Raw genomic sequence first — 22,820 nt, forward strand, 5'->3', positions numbered from 1 at the left:
TAGGCACCGGAAGTGACAACGGCAATCTCAGCCCTGTCGATCCTGCAAAGTCCTCCTTACTAACATCGACCGTGTTAAACGGGATAGATTATGAACAAAAACAAAAAAATGCTGGAAAAACTCAGGTCTAACAGCATTTGTGGAGAGAAAGACAGAGTTAACGTTTCGAGTCCGTATGACTCTTCTTCAGAGCTTAAGAGAAGTAAATATGTGGTAAATTTTGTCTTTATCTTAGATTTCGAACAGATCGAGCAACTCAAGACTGGTCATCCATGAGGTGCTGTGGGCCATCAGCAGCAGCAGAACTGTACTCAAACATAATCTGTAACCTCATGGCCCAGCATATCCCCCACTCTACCATTACCATCAAACCAGGGGATCAACACTGGTTCAGTGAAGAGTGCAGGAGGGCATGCCAGAAGCAGGCACACCTAAAAATGAGGTGTCAACCTGGTGAAGCTATAACACAGGACTACTTGCATGCCAAACAGCATAAGCAGCAAGTGATAGACAGGGCTAAGCGATTCCACAACCAACGGATCAGATCTAAGCTCTGCAGTCCTGCCACATCCAGTCATGAATGGTGGTGGACAATTAAACAACTCACTGGAGGAGAAGGAGGCTCCACAAATATCCCCATCCTCAATGATGGAGGAGCCCAGCACAGCAGTGCAAAAGATAAGGCTGAAGCGTTTGGTACAATCTTCAGCCAGAAGTGCCGAGTGGATGATCCATCTCGGTCTCCTCCGGAGGTCCCCAGCATCACAGATGCCAATCTTCAGCCAATTCGATTCACTCCACGTGATATCAAGAAACAGCTGAAGGCACTGGATACTGCAAAGGCTATGGGCCCTGACAATATTCCGGCAATAGTACTGAAGACTTGTGCCCCAGAACTTGCCGCGCCCCTATCCAAGCTGTTCCAGTAGAGCAGCAACACTGGCATCTACCCGGCTAAGTGGAAAATTGCCCAGGTATGTCCTGTACACAAAGCAGGACAAATGCAACCTGGCCAATTACCAACCCATCAGCCTACTCTCGATCATCAGTAAAGTATTGGAAGGGGTCATCAACAGTGCTTTTAAGTGGCGCTTGCTTAGCAATAACCTGCTCACTGATGCCCAGTTTAGGTTCCGCCAGGGCTACTCAGCTCCTGACCTCATTACAGCCTTGATTCAAATGGGGACAGAAGAGCAGAACTCCCTAGGTGAGGTGAGAGTGACTGCCTTTGACATTAAGACAGCATTTGACTGATTGTGGCATCAAGGAGCCCTAACAAAACTGGAGTCAATAGGAATAAGGGGGAAAACTCTTCTCTGGTTGGAGTCATACCTAACACAAAGGAACATGTTTATGGTTGTTGGAGGTCAGTCATCTCAGCTCCAGGACATCACTGCAGGAGTTCCTCAGGGTAGTGTCCTCGGCCCAACCATCTTCAGCTGCTTCATCAATGACTTTCCTTCTATCATAAGATTAGAAGAGGGGATGTTCGCTGATGATTTCACAATGTTTAGCACCATCCACGACTCCTCAGACACTGAAGCAGCCCGTGTCCAAATGCAGCAAAACCTGGACAATATCCAGGCTTGGACTGTTAAGTGGCAAGTAACATTCACGCCACACAAGTCAGGCAATGACTATTTCCAACAAGAGAGAATCCAACCATCACCCCTTGATATTCAATGGCATTGCCACCACTGAATCCTCCACTGTCAATATCCTGGGGGTTACCAGGATACTGAACTGGACTAGCCATGTAAATACTATGGCTATAAGAGTAGGTCAGAGGCTAGGAATCGTGTGACGAGTAACTCACCTCCTGACTCCCCAAAGCCTGTCCACTATTTCCAAGGCACAAATCAGGAATGTGATGGAATGCTGTCCACTTGTCTGGATGAGTGCAGCTCCCACAATACTCAAGAAGCTTGACACCATCCAGGACAAAGCAGTCTGCTTGATTGGCACCCCATCTACAAACATTCACTCCCTCCACCACTGACGCACAGTAGCAGCAGTGTGTACCATCTACAAGATGCACTGCAGGAACTCACCAAGGCTCCTTAGACAGCACCTGCCAAACCCACGACCACTACCATCTAGAAGGACAAGGGCAGCAGATTGATGGGAACACCACCAACTGGAAGTTTCCCTCCAAGTCACTCAGCATCCTGACTTGGAAATATATCGCCGTTCCTTCACTGCCGCTGGGTCAAAATCCTGGAACGCCCTCCCTAACAGCACTGTGGGTGTACCTACACCACATGGACTGCAGCAGTTCAAGAAGACGGCTCACCACCTCCTTCTCAGTTGCAACTAGGAATGGGCAATAAATACTGGCCCAGCCAGTGAAGCCCACGTCCTGTGAATGAATTTTTTAAAATGTCTTCACAAGATTGATACCTTTGAGGTGACGAGGATAAATCGGATTTGGTGCTGTACCTTGCTCAGCGATTGTGAGTATCTGAGCTCATTAAAAATAACAGAAGATATACTCACCCGAAATGCCACAGTTTGGTAGAATCGATTCCTTTGAGCCAGCCACAGATGATTGGTCTCAGTATATAGAATGTCTTGCGTTCTTCTTTCAAGCAAACAAAATCTCGGGAGAGGAAAAGAGGAGAGCGATTCTCCTGAATAGTTGTGGGAGCAAGACCTATCGTTTAATTTTATTGCTTGATGGCCTCCAGTGCTCCTGATTCAAAGACTTTCAGTGAATTAGTAGACCTCATGAAGAGAAATTTTCAGCCCAAGCCTTCAGTCACAATGCAGAGGTTCAGGTTCAATTCCCAGAATAGAGTCCCAGGGGGAGACAATTGCTACCTATGTGGCAAAATTAAAACAACTAGCGGAATATTGAGATTTGGGTGAAACCCTGAATGACATGCTCAGAGATCGTTTGGTCTGTGGCCTGCAGGAGGATGCTATTCAGCGAAGATTGTTGGCTGATGTGAATCTTGATTTCAAGAAAGCATTAGAAATAACGATGGTGATGGAAAGCGCTGTAAGGGATTCACAAGCAGCTCATGGGGCACAAAATGGTGCCGTTCTCCTAATCGGGCGGGAGCAGTTAGCCAAAAGTGGCACAAAAAGCCAGGACTCCGCCGCAAAGCCGGAAACAGCCCCTGCTGACCGAAAAATGAGAGGAAGCAGCTTAGCAACAAAATCGAAAAATAACTTTGATCGATGTGGAAACAATCAGTCTTCTCGCGATTGGCAATTTAAAATAGAATGTTATTTTTGTCTCAGAAGTGGACATTATAATGAGACAGTGCAAAACGAGATTTAAACAGGCCTCCCAACAACAATCGAAGTTCAGTGAGGTTTATAGTGTAGAGGAGCCAGAAACAGCCAATTCTGACATTTATTCATTATACACGGGTGCTTTTACCACTGTAATAGGAGAACGCACTTTCAGATATTTAAATAAAGGTGATCAACGATTAAATTAGGAACAAACATCTGCCAAGTTGAAACCTTTTACCTGGATTTCTTAACCTGTGTATGGTATCACCAGAGTAACAGTTCATTTTGACACCAATCGGCACAGCTACCAGTGATGGTGGTGGAAGGTGAAGGGCCAAGCCTTCTCGGGCGTGATTGGTTGTAGGAGGTCAAATTAAATTGGTCCGAAATCTTCCAGTTGCAACCAGGTGGACTACCAGAGCTGCTTTAAAAAAAAAATGACACCGTCTTCAAGGATGAACTGAGAAAAAGTGAAGGCCAAGATTTGCGTGAACCCAGAAGCAACTCCTCGTTTCTTGAAAGCAAGACCGGTGCCACACGCCCTGAGAGAGAAGGTTGATGCTGAGCTGAACCGGCTAGAGAGGCTGGGTTTAGTTCGTAAAGTGGTTTCGTTCTCAAAGTGGGCAGCGTCCATAGTCCCTGTCCTAAAACCGATCACACCATCCGGATCTGTAAGGAATATAAACTACTGGTCAACAGAGCGGCCAAACTGGATAGGTACCCTATTCCCAAGATTGAAGACCTATATGCCAAACTAGCAGGAGGGACAATGTATACAGAGTTTGACAAGAGTCACTCATATCAGCAACTGGTGCTGGATGATGCTCCCTGGGAATTTATGACCATAAACACCCACAAAGAGTAATACCTGCCCTTCGATTTTTCCTCAGCCTGTGCTATTTTTCAGAAGACGATGGAGAGTTTACTACAGGGACAATCTCAGGTCGTGGTGCACCTGGACGATGTACTGATCACTGGATTCACAGAAAAGGAACACTTGGCTAACCGAGAGGAAGTCCTGAAATTATTTTTAGAAGCAGGAGTCTCTCTGAAGAAGAATAAATGCACTTTTCAAGCAAATGAAGTCATTTATTTGGGCCACCGCACGGATGCCCAAGGGTTAAACCCGGTTGTAGAGGAGGTTAAAGCAATAAGAGAGGCACCTGTACCCAAGAACACCTCTGAACTTAAATCATTTTTAGGAATGATAAATTATTATGGGCGATTTCTACCAAATTTATCCACAGTTCTAGCCCCTCTACATTCACTGCTAAGAAAAAACCAGGGGTGGTTTTGGAAGTCACCCCAAAAAGAGGCTTTCATGAAAGTAAAACAGCTCTTACACTCTTCAAATTTCTTAGTGCATTATGACCAGATGAAGGAATTAGTGTTAACCTGCGACGCGTCCCCCTATGGAGTGGGAATGGTACTATCTCATAAATTGGATGATGGCACAGAGAGGCCAATAGGCTACGGGGAGGATCGTCCGGTCGGCGTGCGGGGGGGGGGCCTGCTCGCCAACACACAAAATGACGCGGGATCATGTTGGGCGGAACTCCTGATGTCACCCCCGCTTCATTTCCATTTTCAGGTCGGCGGGGGTGCAGCTGAGTCAGCTGTGCGCCCGCCGACCTGTCAACGGCCTATTGAGGCCATTGAAAAACTGATTAAGGTCATTAATGGACCCGCCCGTCCAACCTTAGGGTTGGCGGGCAGGCCGGGAGCCCTGACGGGCTTAAGCAAAAGCATCAAACCTCATCCACGGGCGGGATGAAGTTTCATGAGGGTTTTTAAATACTTAATAAAGGTTTCATTAAAAGTGATGGACATATCCCAGCTCATGTGACAGTGTCACGTCGGGGGGACATGTCAGGGAAATGTTGTTATCATTTGCTTACCATTTTTAAATTTGGAGCCGATCTCCCCGAGGCAGCACTTAGCCTCAGGGAGATCAGTGCGCTCTTTTGCGTGCATGCGCATACAAGTGCACTCCGGCTGAGGGAATCCCCCCTCCCCTGCCCGCACAGGGAGCGCCTAGCGCTTCCTGGTAGACATTACACTGGGCGGGCCTTAATTGGCCAGTCCACATAAAATGGCGGCGCGCCCCCGATTGGGGGTGCCAATGGGAGGTGCACCTGCCCTCGCCCGCTCCTGCACTTACCCCCACCCCCTCTCCCCCGACGGGGGGATAATTTTCCCCTATGTATCCAGGACACTTACCACAGCTGGAAAAGGATATTCTCAGATCTAAAAGGAAGGCCTGTCAATTATTTTTGGCGTAAACAAAATTCCACCAATGTCATTTCACAATAGCATCAGGCGATAAGCCACTTTTGGGTTTGCTTAGTGAGGAAAAGCCTCTGCTAGAGTACAAAGATGGGCCCTAATTTTGGTGGCATATGAATACATTTTGTACATAGACCAGGGATTTATATAGCCAATGCCGATGCCCTAAGTCACCTTCCTTTGCAAGAGAATGATGAATATGTCCCAATCTCACAGGAACTCATGTTAGTGATGAATTTTCTAGATTCCTCACCAGTCTGTGCCAGGCAGATAAGAAACTGGATGAATCATAATCTCACCCTTGTCACTAATTTATTACAGAGTTGACATTCAGACAACTTAGTGGACACATTTAACTTTATTTACAAGATAGCAGCAGCAACTACACATGTGCATCAAACTCCACAACTAAAGAACGCCCTCTACTAGACAACTACATTGGTTTGAACAGATCACGTGACCTTAAAACACAGGATTATTCTTAAAGCTACAGTCCTACATTTCCCAAAACTATAATCACTACATATGGAAAGCCATATTGTCACCATCATATCCTTCACAAACCCATCACCAGTCTCCGAATGATTTGTGCTCTGAATTATTTTATTTACGTCAGTTACCTACAGGGTCTGTGATAAATCTATCCATAGATAATTGTAAATGTGTGATACACTGTAGAACAGCTGGAGATGGTCAATGTGATGCCCAGGCATTCATGACATCTTCATGTTAATCTACTCACAGGGAATTCAATAACGTTTCATGCAGTAACTTGTTGTAGTCTACAGGTGACAGTGTGGAATTGGTAGAAACTGTATGCTATTTAATGCTACCAAATTCTGTATTTCCAATCCAAAGATGAAACTCAAAATGACAGCCAGTGGGATGTCAATGGTTTCATATTCAGTTACGTCAAGTCAACAGCTCAGGAACAGACCATTTGGCCTTAAGCAGATTCATGCCAATGTTAATGTCTGGTAGAGACCTACCTGTGAGCCCCCCCCCTAACAGTGATGGGATGCTGCCTGTGAAGCCTGGCGCTGATGACTGTGAGTGCTGCCCGAAGCAAGGTAGACAAACAAACCTCGAAGTCCTGAGCAAAGTGCAGCTCGCCAAGTGCACACCTTATATATCCTGTTGTGAAACACGTCAGCGTGTTTTCTTGCCAATGTGGGGGGATGATCCAGCAGTGGGGGCTGGGTGGGGGCAATGAGTGCGACACGCTGGCCTTATAATGACACGTTGATGTATTACAATGAGGTTCCCAACGCCCAATGGCGGGGAACATGGACTATCGCAACGATTTTTGGCCTTGCCGTATTGTCCGGTCACGCCACCAAACACGCCAGTGCCGGTGGGCACAGAAAATCCCAGCCAACATGGGGAAATGTCTTTTTAAACACAGCGAGTTGTTGTGATCTAGAATGCGCTGCCTGAAAGGGCGGTGGAAGCAGGTTCAGTAATAACTTTCAAAAGATAATTGGATAAATACTTGAAAAGAAAACATTTACAGGGCTAGGGGAAAGAGCAGGGGGAGTGGGACTAATTTGACAGTTGTCAGCTTAGGCACAAAGGCTGAATGGCCGCCTTCTATGCTGTATTATTCTGTGATTATATGATCGCTGCAGATCATGGACCTTGTTTGATTAAGATTGATTTTATGGGATCTTTGAAAGAGCCCTCCAATTAGCCCCACTCCCCCTGCTCTTTCCCCATAGCCCTGCAAATGTTCTCCATTCATTCCCTGCTGTAATTATGAACCAGCCTTGTACAATGAGGATTGACTACAGCAATACTAACATAAATATAAAAACAAAAAACTACAGCGGATGCTGGAAATCCAAAACAAAAACAGAATTACCTGGAAAAACTCAGCAGGTCTGGCAGCATCGGCGGAGAAGAAAAGAGTTGACGTTTCGAGTCCTCATGACCCTTCAGCAGAACTGAGTAAAGTTAAGAGAGGGGTGAAATACAAGCTGGTTTAAGGTTGGGGGGGTGGGGGGTGGTTGTAGGGACAAGCAAGCAGTGATAGGAGCAGATAATCAAAAGATGTCACAGACAAAAGGATCAAAGAGGTGTAAAAGGTGGTGATATATAAGAGAATGCGCTAATTAAGAATGGTTGGCAGGACACTCAAGGTACAGCTCTAGTGGGGGTGGGGTGGAAAGACTGACAGGGCATTACAGGTATAGATTTAAAAATAATGGAAATAGGTGGGAAAAGAAAAATCTATATAAATTATTGGAAAAAACAAAAGGGAGGGGGAAGAAACGGAAAGAGGGTGGGGATGGAGGAGGGAGTTCAAGATCTAAAGTTGTTGAATTCAATATTCAGTCTGAAAGGCTGTAAAGTGCCTAGTCAGAAGATGAGGTGCTATTCCTCCAGTTTGCGTGGCAGCGTTGGGCTGCTCTCTTGCCCACATGTCTGTCCTTGGCCTGCTGCATTGTTCCAGTGAAGCCCAACGCAAAACTGGAGGAACAGCACCTCATCTTCCGACTAGGCACTTTACAGCCTTCTGGACTGAATATTGAATTCAACAACTTTAGATCTTGAACTCCCTCCCCCATCCCCACCCCGTTTCTCCCCCCTCCCTTTTTCCAATAATTTATATAGATTTTTCTTTTCCCACCTATTTCCATTATTTTTAAATCTATACCTGTAATACCCTGTCAGTCTTTCCACCCCACCCCCACTAGAGCTGTACCTTGAGTGTCCTGCCATCCATTCTTAATTAACACATTCTCTTAGATAATATCACCACCTTTAACACGTCTTTGTTCCTTTGTCTGTGACATCTTTTGATTATCTGCTCCTATCACTGCTTGCTTGTCCCTACAACCACTGCCCCGATCCCCCACCACTTAAACCAGCTTATATTTCACCCCTTTCCTAACTTTACTCAGTTCTGCTGAAGGGTCATGAGGACTCGAAATGTCAACTCTTTTCTTCTCCGCCGATGCTGCCAGACCTGCTGAGTTTTTCCAGGTAATTCTGTTTTTGTACAGCAATACCATGTTAATGAAATAATATGCTTGATTATTGTATTACTTTTCCACATTACCTTGAATGCTGTGACAAAAAAATGTCACTCTTGTTTTGAAAATACAATGTTTGATATTTACATCTCATGATATATAACCATCGTCCATTTATAATGTGCTCCAATATTCTCCCTCTTTTGTTTAATTTCTACGTAATGAATTCAATGTGTAAATAAACTTGACATCATTAAGATACTATACCTTCCCTGAGACAGAAACATTATTAACATATTTGTGTAACGAGTTTGGGATTTAGAAGAATCTAGCTGCCACTGAAGGAAGGATTTGATTTATTTTTATGCTGACTGTCTTAACAGGGTCAATATTTAATGCACTAGGTGGCAGTCTAAGCTGCGGACTCCAATAGTGGAGAAGTTATTCCCTGTCCAAAGTTTAGCTTGTGTCTCTGTCAGTGATCATATCTTTTAATTCAATTTGCATGTTGATGGGATTTGTGTATATGTTGCTGGCACTCTTTATGTTTTGCTATCTTGACTGAGTCTAGACAGAAAACACTTGAGTAATAAAGTAATATTAAAAACCCGCAGACGTTGGAAATCTTAAAACAAAGCTAGAAAAAAGCTAGTATTGAGAGAATCACTGAAACCCTCATCTGTGCTTTTGTTATCTCTAGATTCAACTGTTCCATTGCTCTCCTAGCTGGGCTCGCATCTCCCACCCTCCACAAATCTCAACTTATCCAAAACTCTGCTGCTAATCTGCATCAAAGTCACATTCATTCCCCACTCCTGCGCTCACTGACCTAGGCTACAGGTCCAACAGCCCCTTGATTTTAAAATTCTCACCCTTTTAATTCAATTCCCTCCATGGCCTTATCCCTCCCTATCTCTGTAACCCCACCCCCCCTAGCTCTGCAACCCTCTGTGATATCTGCAACTCCTCCAATTCTGGTCTCTTGAGCATCTTTGACTCCCATCTCTCCACTGTTGGTGGCAGTTCTCCCAGGTCCCTGGACTCTGGGACTCCCTCCCTAAAGCTCTCCATCTCTCTACCTCTCTCTCTCTTCCTTTAAGACACTCCTAAAATCCTACCTTTGACCATGCTTTTGGTCACCTGGCCTATTACCTTCTTGTTGTAAGATATTTTCTTGACAATCACAGCTTGTGTTGCTTTACTATGTTAAAAGCGCTATACAAAGGCAGCTGACGGACAAACTAACATTTCTGATTAGGAACCCTTTATTAGAACCACAGGATGTTACCAATGAACTTGAAAGATCTTAAAATGCAAAAAGTGTGGGACAGGAAAGGCCAACTTGGCCATTGGCCTGTTCCATTTAGTCGTGAACTATTATGTATCATGATACAGATACTCCCCACTCCACCCAGAGCCATGTAATCTGCTGGGAGAAATGAAAAACTACATAGAGAAGCTAGGGGTATAAAATCTGGGAATTTCCCCTTCCACCCCACCCCAGTCTACTGAACCTTGCCCAGGAGATCATGCTGGCCTTGATCATTCTATTCAGTACCTAACTTTTGCAAGAAGTGATCTCTGTCTCAGCGAGAGACTGCTGCAGCTCTCACCTGAAAGGAGTTCAGTAAGTCAGCACCCACTGTACGACCCAGCAGCCTCTTCATCATTCTTTGGAAAAAGAACCATTTCCTGACATCAAACGCCTTCGGTCTGTCCGCAAGCATGACCCAGACCTCCCTGTCGCTTGCCATTTCAACACACCACCCTGCTCTCATGCCCACGTGTCCGTCCTTGGCTTGCTGCAATGTTCCAGTGAAGCCCAACGCAAACTGGAGGAACAGCACCTCATCTTCCGACTAGGCACTTTACAGCCTTCCGGACTGAATATTGAGTTCAACAATTTTAGATCATGAACTCTCTCCTCCATCCTCACCCCTTTTTTATCCCCTTTTTTCTAATAATTATTATATATTTTTTATATATATATTTTTTCCCCCACCTATTTCTATTATTATTATTTTTAAAATTTATTTCGATCTATTATTTCACCTCCACCTTTTAGCCTATTTCGATCCCCTCCCCCCACTCCACCCCCACTAGGGCCATCTGTCACTTGCACATCCTGCTTTCTACCCTTAATGTCACTATTAGCACATCCTTTAGCTAATATCACCACCATCAACACCCCTTTGTCCTTTTGTTTATGACATCTTTGTTAATCTCTCCTTTGCCTCCACCTATCACTGGCCCTCTATCCAGCTTCACCTGACCAACGCCCCCCCCTTAAACAGCTTATATTTCACCACATTTCTATTTCTCTTTAGTTCTGATGAAGAGTCGTATGGACTCGAAACGTTAACTGTGTTCCTCTCCGCAGATACTGTCAGACCTGCTGAGTTTCTCCAGCAATTTTTGTTTTTGTTTCAGATTTCCAGCATCCACAGTATTTTGCTTTTGAGCTTAAAAGGTTTATTTTCTTTTCGTAGAGGATAAAACAAGAGCAAGGGAATCCTAAGAATTTGATCAGTTGGAGTGAGTTGAAACTTGTGGTATGTTAGATGGAGATCAGTTAATAATTTATATGAAGCACACCTGCATACTGTATGGTTTCTGTTAAGGGTCATAGATAAACCACTGTTCTATTGAGGGATTTATTTTTGTATCTAGCAAAAGATTGAAAATGCATATTGACTGGCAGTCAGCGCAGTCTTTCTGAACTCAACTGATGTTCATGTAACATGGATTGGTCCCTGAGCTGGAAATCTACTTAACTGCATCATCCAAGTTGTTAAAGCTCTCCTCGTAACTGTCAAAGACAAAGCAGCGTGATTGCTGAAGACGGTGTGTTTAGATGTATGTGTACCACCGGAACTATGCCACCTTCATGCTGTGGTCTTTCTTTTATATCCACGTCTCCCTCTTTTCTCTCTCCCTCTTTTCTCTCCCTTGCTTGCTTTTCTCTATCTCTCCCTCCCCCCCACCCCCCCCCCTATTTTCTCTCTCACTGCAGTGATTCTTATGAAACACGTTCATTGTTTTTCTTGGAAGCTGTGTTCTTCATGAATTCTGGTGAGGGAAGGGGGTAGGTGGTGTAATGATTTATGGAAAGGAGGCTTCATCTGGGATCTTTGGAAATCTTAAGCAACATTGATCAGATTTATGTGATTTTTTTGGACAGCTTTATAGCTTCATTGATTATTTTTAAATGTACTGAAATCGTTTTTAACATAGGCTTAATCAGAGTCAGATTTTTTCGTGATATAATTTTTCTTTTTATTGTTATCTGTTGATATGCGATTTTTTTTAATGAGCAAGCAGTGTACCCGCAATTAATTTCCAAAATAGACAATCAAATTTGAATTGAATTAACTAATATATTGTTTTACTTTGTTGCTGAAATGAATGGGTTTAGATGTGTTTGACGGGCGGGTGGGTAGCACAGAGTTAGAGTAAATGGCCTGCAAAGGTTTGAAGGTGAAGAGTCACAGCGGTAGTGACCTGGCTTCTTTTTTCCCTGGGATAGCTGACTGATTTGGACCTGGGTATAAGGGACACAATCTGCTCTTGGTAAAAAAGTGATGGGTTTTGCAAGAACAGTAAGGAAAGGAAGACAGATGTGTGGAATTAGCAGACAGGTGGCCGATGATATTCATTGTGGTTACAGGTGGAAGTGAGTATGTTACAGAAGGCAAGCCAGGAATGAGACTAAACACACAGTTTAGAAGAAAATGAAGGGTGTGGATGAACAGACAAACTGAAGGGTTCAATTATTTAGATTTGCATTTCAATAGCATCTTTTGCAACCTCATTGTGTCCCGAAGCACTTCACAGTCAATGAAATATTTTGAAGTGTACTCACTGCTGTAACACAGGAAACATGACAGCCAATTTGTGCACATCAAGCTCTCACAAACAGCAATGTTATAATTACCAGATAATCTGTTGGTTAAGGGGAAAATGTTGGTTAGGATCCAAGGGCAAACTCCCTCGCTCTACTTTGAAATACTACATGGGATCTTTCAAAGCGCTCCGGAGGTCTTTGGTTTAATATCTCATCCTCCACCCAAAAGGACAAGGGCAGCAGACGCATGGGAATGCCACCACCTGCAAGTCACTCACCATCCTGACTTGGAAATATATCGGCCGTTCCTTCACTGTCGCTGGGTCAAAATCCTGGAACTCCCTCCCTAACAGCACTGTGGGTGTACCTACACCACATGGACTGCAGCGGTTCAAGAAGACAGCTCACCACCACCTTCTCAAGGGCAACTAGGGACGGACAATAAATGCTGGCCTAGCCAGCGAAGCCCACACCCCATGAATGAATAAAAAAAATAAGTACAGATTTTCCTCAGCATTGTATTGAACCGTCTGCTCACGTTATTCATTCAGACCCTGGAATGTGCTGGAACCTCACAAGCTCTGTTTCGCATTGGGATATGGGCTTGGGCTGTTAGGTTTCTCTGATACCTTGGCAAAGTGGTCAATTCTTCATAGTTGATCTAAGCCAAAGCTTATCTGTGCCCAATGTCCAGGTGCACCCTTTCCAGCATGAGTTAACTCTCCGAGTATGGACTGGAACTCAAAGCTCGGAACTGCTTTAGTGAATCACATTACTTTTAACAATTAAACCATCAGAGAAAATGACCTCATCACCTTCAAACCACAATAGCACAAGTTAACTCTTCCAGAGATGAGGTTGTCTTAATCAGTAAAGCGTTAAGTGTTTCAAAAGTTCATAACTTTATTCAAACTGTTCTGCATAACAATTTTAAAAATTCATTCACAGGATGTGGGCTTCACCGGCTGGGCCAGCATTTATTGTCCATCCTGTGGTGGTGAGCTGATTTCTTGAACCGCTGCAGTCCATGTGGTGTTGGTACACCCACAGTGCTGTTAGGGAGGGAGTTCCAGGATTTTGACCCAGTGACAACGAAGGAACGGCGATATATTTCCAAGTCAGGATGGTGTGCGGCTTGGAGGGGAACTTCAAGCTGGTGGTGTTCCCATCTATCTGCTGCCCTTGTTCTTCTGGATGGTAGTGGTTGTGGGTTTGGAAGGTGCTGTTGAAGGAGCCTTGGTAAATTGCTGCAGTGCATCTTGTAGATTGTACACACTTCTGTTATTTTGCATCGGTGGTGGAGGGAGTGAATGATTGTGGATGTGGTGCCAATCAAGCGGGCTGCTTTGTCCTGGGTGGTGTCAAGCTTCTTGAGTGTTGTGGGAGCTGCACTCATCCAGGCAAGTGGGGAGTATTTCATCACACTCCTGACTTGTGCCTTGTAGGTGGTGGACAGACTTTGGGGAGTCAGGAGGTGAGTTACTCGTCGCACGATTCCTAGCCTTTTAGAACTTATTCCTCTATGATTTCAACACTTTTGCCAAACTAACTTTCTCAAACAATGCATTTGGTGCTTTATTTGTAATTAAATTCTGCCAGAAGGCATTTCAGATTGAGATGAATTGGTATTGTTTATGCCTCTTGAATTCAAATCCAGATGTGCCACGCTGTTTAGTCTGTTCAGTTATGTGGCTGGCTACAAGATGTTTGTCTGTAATTTGATAGTAACCCTCTAAACCTGCCATTGTTCTCGGAAACATGCTTTAATGTTTGACATCATCTTCATCATTTGGGGAAGGTATTTCTTTTCTTTTGTCTTTTTGTGGGTAATTATTGCAGGGAAAAGATGCAGTTCAATGTTATTTCAGGCACGTTATCAGCCATCTTTCAGTCTAGCCATCTCAGCTCTGAGTCACCAGGTTGTATGTTCAGATCCCATTCCGGAGTCTGGAACAGGTAATCTAGGGCGAAGCTCATAATGTTGTACTGAGGGAGTGCTGCACTGTCAGGGGGTCAGTACTGAGGGAGTGCTGCACTGTCAGAGGGTCAGTACTGAGGGAGTGCCGCACTGTCAGAGGGTCAGTACTGAGGGAGTGCTGCACAGTCAGAGGGTCAGTACTGAGGGAGTGCTGCACTGTCGGAGGGTCAGTACTGAGGGAGTGCTGCACTGTCGGAGGGTCAGTACTGAGGGAGTGCTGCACTGTCGGAGGGTCAGTACTGAGGGAGAGCTGCTCTTTTGGACTGTCAGTACTGAGGGAATGCTGCACTGTTGGTGGGTCAGTACTGAAGCATGCTGCAATGTCAGAGGGTAAATACTGAGGGAGTGCTGTAGTATCAGAGGGACAGTACTGATGGGCTGAATGGCCTCCCTCTGTACCGTATCATTTTACATACTGGACTGTGCGATTCTTATGTTAAGATTACACATAACCATTTGAAAAGAATTGAGCATCACAGTGAATCTCATCCTCTGAATTCCAAAATCTAAAATAGGAAGCAGATTTAGAAGACCAAATAATGACCTTGTGAGCAATTAAACACTGAACTGCAACAGCTTGCATTAAATCATGCTTTTGATGTGGAAAAAATGCTCCAAAGTGTTCCCTATAATTGTGTAATAAAAATATATAAATTAATTTCACTATAAAATATAATTATGAATTACACAGACCATAGCCTTTAATTTAACAGTATGTGTAGACAAAATAATGAAATGATTGCAACTCTCAAGAATGAATCTAATCTTTTATGAATGACTTAACTACACAGTGAGGAAGAATTTTGCCTTCACCACATGTGGCCAGTGATCTGGTGGAGGCAATTTCAGTTGTGTGGCAACCTGCCCATCTCTATAAGGGAAGGAAATCTGCTTCTCCACGTTTCAGTTTGGACAGTGAACATGGAAACCGAGGACGGAATCGTCCCAGATTTGCACAAAGTGTGGTCACGGGTGGGAGAGAGGATGTTTTACCCGCCGGCCGCAATGACGTTTTTATTTTGCGCCATCTCGCCCATTCCCGGCACTTCCCGCTCATTGATTACACATGCGGGGGTAACACGCCGGGTCGCTAGCAGGGTGGCCTCTGATTCGCCCGCCCCGCCATCATCTCAGGCCTTCAGTCATCCGAGCGCCACGTTTAAAGACTGCCCCTGTGCAGAGTGAGCTCGCTCGCTCTAGGGGGATTGGAAGCTGCTGCAAAGTCACGCCTGCCAAAGGGAGGAAACAAGCTGCCCCCAAACTCAGCGATGCCTCCCTCGGGCGCCTACTGGATTGGTACGACGGTTGGTAACACTGCTGCATTTACCTGGATACCAATGGGACGGTGTTGTGTCTGTGGTATTGGGTCTGTGACAAGCTTCTTGCAGAGGCCACCGATGTCGTTGCTGACAATGGCAGGATCTGGGTTATAACTACACTTCCAGTGGGCACTGTGGAAGGAGGCTGGCAAATTAAGATCGTGGATGAGACTAAGCAGGTTAGCGTCCATCCATTCTTCGACTGATTCTCCGTCGTTGTTAGACTCCTTGTACCCCCATTGGGTACTGTGGCTATTAAAGTCTCCAATGATGATCTGTGGTTTACTGTGCAGGTTGGGTACAGGGTTAGAGAAGCTGAAATCTGTGCCAGGTGGCTTGTACACTGAGGTCACTACTACTTTGCTCAGCTCTACAGTTAGAATTTCGATGTTGTCCTCCTTTGTTTTAGAAGTGGCTTCTACAACTAAACTAGCTCTAACAAATACAGCACTGCCATGTTGTCAATGAGGTCTTTCAATAACCAGAAACACTCCTGGTATTTTTGGGCGGTTGTCCTCACTTCCTTTGTGTGTCTCCTGCAGGTAGAGGACATCACACTGCAACTCACTGCATAATGTAGCGAGAATGTTTTGTTTAGCTACAGAGAACCCTTCAACGTTAGCAGATATAACAGTCAATGCCGGTCTTGAAAAAGACCCGTGTTTCTGACATCAACGACTTCTGTCTTCAGGCATGATGTTGGTACTTGATCAAATCAACGGTACGAAAATGTTGTATACACTACTTGCTGTGCATGGTGGTGGTAGAATTGGTTGAAACAGGGCCGCGACACGAACGCTTCTAACTTGGCCCCCTGATATAAGAAGAACGGTAGCCAGCAAGAAAGAGCGACTCTGTCAAACATCAGATGAGAGGCACCCTCTACATAGTCATACACCTACACCCAGCCGCCTAAAGTCAAGGAAGAGCTTCATGAACAGTGTTGTTCCATTACAATCAACCCCATCTGAAGCCCGCATCACCTTGTGGAAAGACCGGCTCACCAGTCTCGAACAACCCCCAGCGATGGAAATTCTACTGGATGAAAGCTTTCCACCAGGAGCTAATTGCAACTGGGCAACCTGGAAGTGCCTTAACAGACTTAGGACTGGTGTAGGTCGTTTAAAGGTGTCACTAAGCAAATGGGGATATACAACCTGCCCGACAACTTGTGAATGTGGAACTGACCCACAGACTATGCAACATCTCCTGCAATGCCTATCACTAGAGGAACCCTGCACTGTTGCAGATCTTGCCGAATTCAACAACAAGGCGCAAAAATGTGTCCAGTTCTGGCTGGGCCATGTATAGACTGTCCGTGGACACGATAAGAAGAAGACCTCGATGGTGCTGGTTATTGCTGCCAAAATGTCGTGGGCAGGAGTCACAGAGTTCCATCATTCTCTCTGTGTGCTCTCAGCACTTTTGTGATGGGGCTGCACCCCCACATCTCTTCAGCATCTGTGACCGGTGATGCTGTGCTCCTGAAAGGGACAGGTGCTGAAGGCTGACAAAGGATCAGGTGCTTTTAAAGTTTCACAGCTGTGTCTCCACGATATGACCCTGATCACGAAGCACAAGCGAACTGCCCTCAGCCAGACAGGAGTCATGTGTTCACAGAGGTAATGTGAAGATCTATGGAGTGTCCTCATTGCATCTCGTCATCATTCTCCATGAATCCTGTCGCTATGTGGGCCTCCCAAGTGCCTGCCTCATCTGGCCAGTGCAATGGCCTCATCACCATCACCCTTGCCTTCAAGGACCTCTTCCCTGTCATTCCCTTCGATGTCCTCCTCATCGGAGTATACTTGTAGCTCCTCCATCTCCTCCTCATCCAGGACCTCCCACCTTTGCAGCGTCAGGTTGTGGAGTGCGAAGCAAGCAACGATGATGCGCAACACCATCTGGGACTGTATTGCCATGTTCCACCAGGCCTGTCGAGGCACTGGAACCTGATTTTCAAAGTGCCTATCATTTGCTCCACCAAAGTCCCTGTCGCGGCATGAGCCTCTTTGTATGGTCACTCTACTGCAGTTTGAGGCTGTCGCACAGGTGTCATCAGCCATGTCCTCTGTGGGTTGCTCTTGTCCCCGAGGAGCCAACCCTGCAGCCTCTGTGGACCTTGGAAGATGTCAGGGATCTGAGACCAGCTAAGGATGTAGGAGTCATGGACACTGTCTGGGAATCATGCGCAGACCTGTAGGATATGTTTATGGTGGTTGCACACCAGCTGAACATTCAGTGAGTGGAAGTCCTTGTGGTTGACGTAGTTGATTGCTTGTTGCCACAGTGACCTAGGTGCCACGCGAGGCAATGTGAAGATCTATGGAGTGTCCTCACTGCATCTCGTCATCATCCTCCACGAATCCTGTCGCTATGTGGGCCTCCCAAGTGCCTCCCTCGTCTGGCCAGTGCAATGGCCTCATCGCCATCACCCTTGCCTTCAGGGACCTCTTCACTGTCATTCCCTTCGATGTCCTCCTCATCGGAGGATATGTGTAGCTCCTCCATCTCCTCCTCAGCCAGGACCTCCCGCCTTTGCAGCGCCAGGTTGTGGAGTGCGAAGCAAAGAACGATGATGCGCAACACCATCTGGGACTGTATTGCCATGTTCCACCAGGCCTGTCGAGGCACTGGAACCTCATTTTCAAAGTGCCTATTGTTTGCTCTACCAAAGTCTCTGCATGAATCTCTTTGTACAGTCACTGTACTGCAGTTTGAGCCGCACGGGTATCATCAGCCATGTCCTCTGTGGGTCGCTCTTGTGCCTAAGAAGCCAACACTGCAGCCTCTGTGGACCTTGGAAGATGTCAGGGATCATGGACACTGTCTGGGAATCACGCGCAGACCTGTAGGATACGTTTATGGTGGTTGCACACCAGCTGAACATTCAGTGAGTGGAAGCCCTTGTGGTTGACGTAGTTGACTGCTTGTTGCCACAGTGACCTAGGCGCCACGGGAGTGCAGTCAATGGCACCCTGCACCTCTGGAAAACCAGAGATCTTTGCAAATCCCAGGGTTTTTGCTTCCTGGCTTTCCTGGTCCCTGGCAAAATGCATAATGTTCTGTGCCTTTGCGAAGATGGCATTCATAACCTCCTGGATACACTTGTGCCTGGAAGCTTGCGAGATTCCTTACAGGTCACTTGTGGAGTCCTGGAAGGAGCCACTGGCGTAAACATTGACAGCTGCGGTCACTTTCACAGCCACTGGCAGTGGATGCCCTCCATGTCCCCATGGTGCCAAATCCTGCAGCAGGTGGCACATGTGTTGACCAACCAGTTCCCTAGACATGACCAGTCTTTGGTGACACTGGTTCTCAGCCATGTGCAGGAATGACAAGCGCCATCTATAGACCCGGGGCCTAGGGAGGTGCCTAACAACGGCTCTCTGTGGATCTCGCTGTGTGCGCAGCAGGTCCTGCTACCCCTTCATCTTGAAGGAGGTGCTCCTCCCTTTGCCCAGTCAGGTGCCTCCGCCGCACTCTTCTTCTTCTTCTCTGCTCCCTGTAAGCCATGAGGTATACCACGAAATCACCAGGCTCCATGATCCTGATGTCCTCCTCCTACAGTATCAAAGAGAGAGACGTGTGGGTTAGCACAGGTGTCCTAAGAAAGCCCCTTCATGCATGCAGGAGAGTGCTGGTCCACACTTGGATGGCCAGTGTGTAGTCCACTCAATGGCTGCGCGAAACCCCACTCACTTCCACCCCACTCCACTTGACCAATTGGCGGCCACTTCGGTCACTGGACTGCATGCTGCGTTCTCAGCTCAGGCATTCTCTTAACCCACACTGCAAGGCTGCACTGTTAGCTTGAACCATGATGAATACTGGTCCAAGCCTTAATAAAGACACTGCAAGGGGCTGTGAACACCTCCACCAGTGACTGCGCCAGGGCCATCTTTTGCAAGGGGATTCCAACAAGTTATCCAGTCGGCCAATTGCTCTGCTGCCCTCTAAAATACTCACTAATTTACAGTCTGTGCCCGAGTGGTGAAAGGTTCTGGAGCATTTGGTGGCACTTTCATGATTTTGCATTGCTTCAGTGGACAGAAAAGACTCAGAGAGCTGACTCCAAGCATCTCAATGGAGCTGCAGCTGAACGATCTCAGCTGCAGAAGAATGTTCACTTTTGATAAGCTTTTCCAAGTGCTTCCCCAACCCTCCCCCGGCATGTGCTTGGGTACTTCCTTCAGACTGTCTGTGCTGCCTTGCCCCCCCACGTCCCCCACCACCTATCCTGGTCTGACCCAGACTGGAGTCCTTGTCCCGGCACTGCACTGAGAGCTTATCGGGAAAAAGCCACTCGCCCGAGGCACCCTCCTCCCCCCACCCGAATGCACGGCACCTCTTCCTCGATGTCCTATGGGCGATGCTCACGAGCGCTGCGCAACGTTGTGCGCACTCACCTCCGAGTTCCCCTCAAAGTTCAGGCTGCCAGGTGCACGTCTTTTAAAGGCAGTCGTGAAGTCATGGCAACGTGGGCAGTAAATTTGGCGTGAGGGGGTGGGGGGGATGATTCCAGCGAGCAGGGCTTGTAATGAGATGCAAATGTATGAAAATGACATTCAAGGGGTGCGCGACGGCAGGCAATGTATCCCGCCGTTGACGGGTGGAGTGGATGGATCGCAAACTGGTTTCACAACAGGCGTGAAACCGATTTTCGGTCTCTGCGCCGTATTGTTCCACCCGGTCTGCCCATGGCACCCAACACCAACAGGGTCGGAAAACCCTGGCTCTACCTGTGAGATGTTAACACAGAGATTTTCAGACAGGCCTCTTGGAGTGTTTTTTTCCCAACTTGACTGATTCAATTTAACTGCAGAAAGACCCAGAGACGAACAAGAGGAAATATCGCGACCTGGAATTTGCTGCTGGAAAGAGCGGTGGAAACAGATTCAATAATAACTCTCATTCGGGAACCGGATAAATACTTTAGGTGCGGAGTGAGACAAATGGGATCGCTCTTTTAAAGAGCTGGCACAGGCACAATGGGCCAAATGGCCTCTTTCTGCACTGCAGCATTCTATGATTCTATCATAACTGGTTTTCTCGGAGGATTTTTCAACACTAATCGCTGTTTGTTCAAACAAATTTATCTCTTTTATGTCCCAGGAAACTATCAGGAAAGGCTGAAGAGGCTGCAGCTCTTTTCTGAGCCTAGGGGCTGAGGCTGGGGGTGTTGGGGGCGAGGGGGGGGCGGTGATCTGATAGGCATTTTTACAATGATGAAAGGATCAAAGTTGACATAGAGAAATTTTTCCATTTCTGGTGGAGACCAGAACTAAGGGGGCCACAAATATAAGATAGTCCCCAAAAAAACAGGAGCAACTTCTTTATCCAGAGGGTGGTGAGAATGTGGCTGGGGTTTTCCCTGAAATCGGCAAAGTCCATTAGCAAGCGTAACAATTGGCATTGCACCCACCAACCCCAATGGCAGGTTTTTGCGCCACATTGTGTGCCCCCAGCTCCAGTAATTAGTCATCCATGGGAGATCACGCCGTATCGCCGGTGGGCAGCCTTTGATTCGCCTGCCCCATTGTGACCTCAGAGCTCCTTAACTCCGGGCACCATATTTAAAGGGGGCCCCTGCGCAGTGTTCACACTCCCTCAGCTGAGGGAAGAAGACAACAGAAAACAAATGGCATCCAAAGGGAGGAGGCATTCAGCACCAAAATTTAGTGACGCCTCATGTCCTCTACCTCTGCTCTGGACGTAGAGCTGCAAGCAAGTTGACCAATCCAAATTGGGAGATGGTGGCAGCGGTGGTCAGCGCCAATGCACTGGAAAAAAGGTCAGCCACCCAGTGCAGGAAGAGGATGAGTGATCTCCTCTGTTCCGCCAGGGTAAGTCACCCATCTGGTGTGACCACAGCCGACGTTAATGTTCTGAGCAAACCCAATCCCAGAGGGAAACTTGGCTTACAGGCCATACCCTTTTCTTTTGTATTCTGAAAACAAGAAGAAGACCTACTGATCTCAGCAGCAAGAAGTCTAGCGACACTTTTGGGATTTTAAAAATTGAAAGTAAAAATTTTATTAACAAGAAGAAAAGAAAACTTAAGCGCACAAGATTGCAGTAACACAGTTAAAATTAGTCTTAGAAAAATTCCCCAAAAGACTCCCTACTGGGTCAGACCCAAAAGTAAACACCTTCCAGGCAACGCTCCTTTATAGATGTTTAACTGTAAAAATCCAGTAATATTACCCAAGGCAAACTGCTGTAGCTTTAATAAAGGCATTCAACATGACCTCTTTAAACTCTCTTCCACTCTGCTGTGGAAACCCAGGACTTCAGAACAAGACTGCTTTTTTCAGCTTAAGACTTTCCTGGTTTGACTGGATGGCTGATTCAAACTGCATCTTCTCCCAGCCAAGAGCTGTTTCCAGGAGGTCTTCCTAACACAGCCAACAGCCAACAGCCAACCTCCAAGCTCTCCGCAGTAACTCTAAAATACCTTTTTCCACCTTTCATCGTGGGTTCCAGTGTTCTCACACCTCTTTGAAACTCAAAGCCTTCCAAATATAAAATCTTTCATTTTGTCTCTGCTTTTGGGTCAATAAAGTGTATATTACCCTACTGTATTTACCTATGGAACTCCCGTAAGATGCAAAAATGTTTCTTGCTACCTCTGACTTCCCTTTGATATTGACATTGACTCTCAACTTATCTGAAAATGCAAATGTTAGATGCAACCTATTTACTTGTATCTCAAACCTGCCATAATACCTCATTACAAATGCACACCTAACGACTCTATCCTTTCATGTCTTAAACGTCCCACATAACCTGTCTCTAGTAACTTTTCTTCAGCTTAATTAAATTACTTACACAGATACACACACACACGCACACACACTCTTTTTTATATTAAAACAACACTCATTCTCACACATCTCCTTACCCTCATCTCACACACTCACAAGCCCATCACACACTCACAAGCCCATCACACATTCACAAGCCCATCACACACTCACAAGGATCTCACTTGCTGCCACCTCAAGAGACATCACCGCTCACGCTCACACACCCTCACATCTCCATCTGGCTTCATCTCCTCTGGAGCCTGCGTCCTTATCCTGTCCAGGCCTCCACTCGCCGCCCACACATGACAGGCATCCTTGTTATCTGTGCTCGCATGCATCTTGCTCACACCCTCTCCACCCGTCTTC

General features: G+C 46.2%; 1 protein-coding gene across 1 annotated transcript in view; it reads right to left on the reverse strand.

The window, feature by feature from the left end:
• cryz (crystallin, zeta (quinone reductase)) overlaps positions 1 to 7,447 on the reverse strand; it is a 1,066,321-nt gene extending 1,058,874 nt beyond the window's left edge. The window contains exon 1 of the mRNA XM_078560653.1: positions 7,391 to 7,447. The gene's annotated coding sequence lies outside the window, so the exon portion shown is untranslated. The remainder of the gene's footprint in view (positions 1 to 7,390) is intronic.
• Positions 7,448 to 22,820: the final 15,373 nt, after the last annotated feature.

Source organism: Cetorhinus maximus, chromosome 17 (genome assembly GCF_964194155.1).
Source record: "Cetorhinus maximus chromosome 17, sCetMax3.hap1.1, whole genome shotgun sequence".
Lineage (NCBI taxonomy): Eukaryota > Metazoa > Chordata > Chondrichthyes > Lamniformes > Cetorhinidae > Cetorhinus > Cetorhinus maximus.